We start from the raw sequence: 7,515 nt of genomic DNA, 5'->3' as shown, positions 1-7,515 counted from the left end.
GTGTGACATATCAAGCTTTTATCCCTGCCACAGGAGGCACTAACACCATGACAGCAGTTGTTTGTCAGTCCTAACTTAATGAGATTGGATCAGTCCATTGGTTTACATGCCTGACAGCTTGCTAGCAAAGAGGTGTAAATGTCTGTCATTTGTTTGTGGGGTAGTTTAAAGGGTCATTGATAAACATGAGGACAGAAATAGTTGACCTGTCGCTCTTTGTTGGGGCAAAAATGTAATAACACCAGCAGCTCCCTTTTTCACCAGCACATTTTGTTTTTTCTGCTGAAATACTTTTGTACAGAATAACAAAGCAGTTTCGTTTAGACCCTTAAAAGATACTGTTATTGAAGAGGTGAAATACTACAGATAAAGCTCTGGCAGTTTACCAGGTAATGAATGTTACAATTATGTAGCCCAGGAGAGCCCTCAAGTTAGCTTGTAGCTAGCAGGGCATGTTTATTTATAATTTTTGTTGGGTAATAATAATTGAATAGTGAATAAAAAACGGAAGTAAACTAGTCCTACATGGATTTGGATTATAGGAGAAAGATTAGGAATTCCAACTCAGAGACAAAGAAAACCTTTATACAGAATGACTGGTGATTAAACCAGCGTACTAGTGATCTTTTTGCTGTAAGCTAAGTGAGCTGATCACTTCAACTAGCATGTGGCCTATGATGACAGACAAAATATCAATGATCAGGACAGTTTGTGATTCAAATCTAAATATGTAGTATGCTTGACTGGCCTGCCTGCAGTCCAGATGGTTCTCCTCCAGTCACTGTCAACCACAGGCTGTTCAGAGGCTGCAGCTTGACTTAGAACTTCATTTGAGCAGATGTTATATCTTGTGACTGTTTAAAAAAGAGGTACAGATGCTCTTGGGCTCAGTAGCTTATATCAGATTCCGAATTGTCATTTTTTTCATTTCCCAATTTCCTCATGAGAGAAATGTTCTCTCTAAGCTCTCTTTACTCTCTGGTATTTTCCTACTGGACCCGTGCCCCTGCTTTCTCACATACAGGTAGCACTCCTTTACACTGACCCCACTGTAGACAAGGTCTAACTATCTGCTGGTGTTATTATTCTTCTATCTCCCCTCAGGGATGTTCGTCAGCTTCATATCAGAATGTCAGGCCTCTGCCTGAGTAAGCAGACAAACAGGCAGAGGCAGAAATGATGTATCAAAAAACTGCCACCAGTTGGGGACGGGCTGTCAATTGCACTGCTGAGCTAATGATCATCGTGGGATGCCGTGGGAATTGGAGATCTTTAATTCAGGCCCTATTTGTCCTCTGTTTGTGCGTTGGTCTCTAATGCATGTGTTTGCAAGGTTAATGAGTCTCGTCTGCCACTGACAGGCGATGTGGATGCTCTTCACCGAGGCCTGAGGTGTCTGTTTAAATGACAGCAAATGAATACTGTAACAAACGACTTCAATAGCCGGTCCTCATTGATCCTTCAGCTATTAATTACATGTTTTGTCAGGAAATCCTTGAGTCCACCCTGTTTTTCTGCCAAACTAAATGGTGCTGTAAAATCACACCTCTCTCTCCGAAAGAACATGTTTTATATTTTGTTGTGTTATATTTATAAAATATCACGATCTTTAAATTAAACACAAAGACAGTGCTGGTTCTATCCATCCATCCATCCATCCATCCATCCATCTTCAGACCAGATGACATTTCTTGTAAAGTTTTTACTTTAAATTCATGCGCACAAATTGTACTTGTAGCCAAAAACAGCAGTTTGTTTCCATGGCTTTGAGAACACTTTTGTTCTCAAAGCCACAGAAGAGGTCAAGGAAAAGGTCAGGGGTGTCTTTACAAAGTCTCACTTCGCTCATTCTGAATAATCTTTTGTAATAATTAAAGGAATAATTATCCAGTTATATGTTACATTACCATAACCATAAGCTGGTAATAATCTAGATGGGTGGGTTAAAAGGGAATCTGTTGCCTCCCTCACATTTCCAAATGAGTTCTTGTAACTGTTAGGAACCTGGCAGTCGTTGCAGTCCTTGTTCACTCTCTGGTTCCAGCATCCTGTTGCTTGATAAAGAATGCATCTGGTTCAACCTAGTCATCAGACACAGCAGCATAAAGACTGTGGTTTTACACTTCACTCAACTCCATTTCTTGCCAGATTGTTCAGTCTCCCTGGGGGTATTGATTCTAAGTCATTCAAGGTATTTCTCTCCCCCCTAGTGTTGCTTTTTGAGTGATTCTCTTGAAAAAAGTACCTACTTTTTACTTGGTGTCCAAGTTCCTCTTCTTTTGAATCCTCGCAGTTTACATTTTCTTTTCAGCCCTAAATCTACACCCGCTAATTCTGCTCTTCCCGGCTGCATCTTTTATCCTGTGTACTCTTCATCTTATTTTATAACCTCCATTTGAACAAGACAGCACCATTGATCCATTTCAGTTAAAACGTCATCAGCCTTTGACAAGCACCTCCCAGGGCAATCATACAACAGACAGCTTTTCATATTACCAATCACTTAGCTGTCTGTGGGAACAAAATACAAATGCAACCCATAAATTTTGGGGCTGTGCTACAGGGAACCATTCAAGCTCCCCACATATTTGTACAGGGCTGTTAGTCTTCATTGGTAAAATTACAAATAATAATAACTTGTACTTGTGTGGAAATTCTTGTGTCAGCAGCAGATATACTGTTAACAGGCTGCCCCTAGCAAGCGGCAAGCATGTGGTTCCTCGGGGAATCGAACCCAGGAATCGCTGCTCTCTGCTTCCGAGGCAGGCGTGCTAAGGAACCGACAAACAAGGTCCCACATTTGAAAAACCTTTTAGTAGAAATGACTCAATCCAATACTCAGGATCCAGTATGGGTATCTGACATGAAAATGCTGGATTGAACCATCGCTACTTTTTAGTCTGACATCAGGCCTGTGTTTGATGTTATGTATTCATACTATGTATATGTTTACTGTACTATTACTATGTGCAGTATGTGGTGAAATATCTTTGGATGTGTCCTAAAATAAAAAAAGCCTCAAAACATTTTAATATTTTGTCTCTTAACATAAGAATTTTCCAGAAACTTTGGTGTATCATAACTCACCACACTCCAGAAACCCTTCAAGGTTTTAACTAAAATACGATTTCTGACTTGGTGACCCATCTGCCGTCTCTGTGGTGTTTGACTTACAGCCCCTGAGGATAGAACGATCTGCATCACTATCAAAAAATGAAACTTCAAATGAAACTTTAAAAAAGCAGATGCTGTTTGTGACCTGTGTCCTTCAAACTAAATATGTGTAAGGTAACAGTCAGTAATCATGTACTTCCTTGCATTTCCACTTTCACATCTGTAACCCAAGGTTGAATCAATTACATTAAAATCACTACGAACTGCGTTGTGAATAGAATATTGTCAGTATTCTCCCTTCATTGACAATGTTTTGTTTTCAACATTATAATTACTTCATAATGTATTGTAATATCTGGGCTACAATCGGCCACAAGGTCACGTCACATAAAGCCATCTATCGTGTATACTGTATATGACAAGCATTCACCAGCAAGACCTTCACGTCAGTATGTTGTTGTTCTGTTGTATAAAGCACTCAAACTGGTTGAACTCATACCACATCACGTATGCATGCAATCAGTTTTCTGTCCCACGTGTTTAGAATAGAAAACAATACAAAAGGAAAACAAAATCCATTCTTTCTATAAATGTCTCCTGTTTGATGAATCCAGTTCCAGGCGGTTCTTCTTAATTTTCCGCGGAACAATTTATCTAAAACTAGGTTTGCCACAGGCAGGAGTCAAGGACAGGCTTCGAGAGGTTTTATGCAGCTGTTACCATTTTAATAAATAACTTTGTTGATCTGTGCCAGGAAAAATTGCCCTGTTTATTCCCCATCTGATTATTGTAACTCAGTCATTTGTTTTGGGGTGTATTCTTTGAAATATTATTTTACAAAACATTAAAATTTTTGGTAACCTGTGTGCACTCTAGGAGGCGTCATCAGCAAATATATCATGTTTAGTGGCTTTTTATTTTTATTTGTAAGAAAGGATAATGGATTATAACATAACATAACATAACATAACATAATATAATATAATATAATAAAAAGATCAAAAGATCAACTTCCTGTTGCCCAAAAATATATATATATTTTTTTTTTTTTACAGGGAATTCTTTCTCTCCAAACCTTTAAACAGAGACTATCAAAGAGAATCTGCTTTGAAGGTGTTTTCAAAAAGTACAAAAAGTGCAGAAGAGACGGCACGTAGACAGTCACGCTTTAGCTGAGTTTCACTTCACTTTCTTTGGCTCCTTCAATTTCCAGCCACACATTTTGGGCAGAAATATAAATACCAAGTGGAAGAAAGCAGATACATTTATTGAAGTCAGTTATTGTGAACCTTTTTTGCTGACTCATCCTTCTTTTTATGAAATGTTTATCCTTTCCTCCAAAATCTGCAGCTTCTGTATTGTAAAGAAACATCTCAGAACATCTTTTGTTCCTTCCCATTGCTGGCAGGTTAGAATATATACTTAATGTTCCCGAAGGTAAAACAGATACACAGCAGGTTATAATTGTATCTGTGACAGGTGTTTATCAGGAGAGAGGAGGGGGGAAACACTCTTCAGTCATTTGAAGTTCAATTTGTAGGTGCCACTGTTTAACATGGCGTACTTATGGCACCTGCAAATAAAAATCATAACTGGAGGAAATGAGCTCTCTCACAGGACTAGCCTGCTGACGTCCCATCCTCTCCCGTGGGTGTCGTCAGCCTGCTATATTCAGTGTGTTTTACAAAGTTTTAATTACTTGGTCTGTTTGTTTTGTTGACGGGGGGAAATCCTCGGTGGATAATTCCGCTTCCCGTGAAAAAAAAAAGAAGCTGCCAAACAATGATCACTAAAGGAATTCCAACCTAAAAATAAAACCATGTATAGTCCCTTTACAATGAAGACAACAAATATGTGAGTGATTACCACCCCTCCACCCGTCCCCCCTCCGCCTACTTCCACTTCCATTTGTAAATGTTCACTCAGGTGGGCAACACATCCATCTGTGGAGGAACCCGCTCATGTATCCAGGGATTCTAAATGGGATTAACAGCCTGTAATAAACGCTACGCTCACAAATCATTTTAGTTTGTTAACAATTAAGCAAATGCATTTTGCATTTTGTTGTCAGCAAAATGAGAATTCTGCTATCTTAGGTCCCATAGCTCAGTAAAGTGTATTAAACACGGTGAAGAATAGCCCATTAAATCCTTTTATTATTATGTATATAATGTACTTTGTACTGCTGTGTGATATTCTCTTTCTCGTGTTCACACCATTACACCTCCAGCTAACTTGGAGCTCTATGACCTACTGTATTTTACTCCAGCAGTTCATACTGTTAACCTGTCTTTCAGACTGACATTGACTGTATAGTTATACTAGTCGACATTATCAGCCCGATAAACATGTCAGTAAATCACTGCCTTTGATCAAAGATGTCAAGACTTATCTTCCTTGAAAACTTAAACCTATTGTCAGTATTGCTATGGAAACGTTCTTCATTATTAGACAGGGAAAAATGAAAAGGAGTTTCAGGTTAATGAGTTATACCTGCGAGTCATCCTAAAACACATCAGACCTTGACCACAGAGTGAAACAACTTCAACTTTATTAGAAATTGTAATCCTTCGAATCCTAGTATTGAAGCACAAATTACTTCCTTTTTCAATTTTACAAAATGCCAAAGCATTTTTGTTTCAGCATTGGACTGTTGTCAGTAGGGCATTACCCACAGTCGCCACAGGGGGCACGTTTCAATTGTCTCTTTGAGTCATTCAACAACAATAATATCTGTAAAAAAAAGCACTAATTTGGACTTATTCCTTTTCTATTTCTACATTTCTTAACAAATAGAATAACCATTTATTGCACTTAAAAACCTAAAATGTGAAATAATTATTTTAAAGACTTTGCTGTGTACCGTAATCAATTATAATGTTCTTATATCTTACAGTATAGTTAAACTATGATTAATAAAGAATGTTTCTGGACAGACTGTAATAATGTTATTTTACAAGTGAATAGCAGAAACGGTAATGACAAGTATAAACACATTTAATATAATACACATATATATTAACCATACATACAAATATAAATACAAGTAATAGATTATATATCGTATAATATTCATATTGTAACAAATAAGTTAAATGACTAACTTGGAAAAAAATCATTTTTGTACTTTTTAGACAAAGAGAAACTAGCAGAATAATAATGAGGGTAATATCTAATCAGTTTTCCCAAAGTTGCCCACAGCAGCTTCAACATTTGTTCTGTTATTGATTAATAAAGAGGGAAAAAAAAGTACTTTCATAACAGTTTGCTCTAATAAATAAGAAAACAACAAAAGTTCTTCCTGTTTTGCATTTGCACAAAAGGCTAGAATTCAGTTGTCTGACATATAGCCAGTAATATAAATAGTAAAAAAAGATACAATTCTGTTTGTAGCTATATCTCTCAGGTAAAGATAATTAATTGTTTAAGGCGTTTTTGTCTAAAAAAAGCTGAAAATTCTATGCTGTTTAAGACCTCAAAGAATAAAGGTCATTAACCACTGGGTGGAGCTGTCACACTCTTCCCCTTTTTCCTCCTTCCTGTCTTTATCTCTGACCACAGTCTGTCTCTTTCTTCGTGTCACAGCAGCATCTACATGTACGTACATCTCTCTCACCTCGTCCCTCCTCATTGCACATACAGAGAGTTTTTTTTTTCTCCCCACACTGATTTTCATCTCCTACCAAAGACCTGACACTTCTGTGCTCAAACACAACCACTGTTATCTGAACAACACGTCTGATTTCACCTCTCTGGAATCTTTTCTACCAAAAGCACCGTGTTTGAAAACACAATAACATGTTACAAAAACAGGTTCCTCTGACACTCCAGGCATAACCCAGGAGGACCACAGGCACACAGACAAACACGACACGAACCCTGTCACGTCTCTGCCTTTTTATACAGAACTGCACTATGACACACGGTTTACATAAATAAAATGTTAAATATTTTATTTATGTATAGGTATTGTATATCCTCAGAGGGATGAATGCATTTCATTGTCCTGCAACTGGACATATTTCGAAATAGTTTGACTCAAATCTATTGCAATTTTGTTGTTTCAGTTTAAGCAGCTGGTGTTGCTGAAACACCACCAACCAACAAGATGAATAAGGATAAGCTGAAGAGCACAGACCTCCTCCCACGTGTGTTAAAAATAAAAATCTAGCTACATTAATGTGCATATACCATATTTTATAAGCTTTGAAATTCAACTGTAGGTTCAGTCAAAGATCCAAACTACTTTGACTGGAAAAGAAAATTGCGTTCATTTCACTTGGAGAAGGACAAAGGAATAAAAGACTGGCAGTGACGTACAATAGAAAATATAAATGCCATTTCACATAAGTGGACCTTGTGCTTATTGTTTGACGCCTTGACAAATCAGCTACCATGTTG

The sequence above is a fragment of the Cynoglossus semilaevis genome, chromosome 9 (assembly GCF_000523025.1).
Source record: "Cynoglossus semilaevis isolate Cse_v1.0 chromosome 9, Cse_v1.0, whole genome shotgun sequence".
Classification (NCBI taxonomy): Eukaryota; Metazoa; Chordata; class Actinopteri; order Pleuronectiformes; family Cynoglossidae; genus Cynoglossus; species Cynoglossus semilaevis.
Note: the sequence above shows the minus strand (reverse complement) of the source record.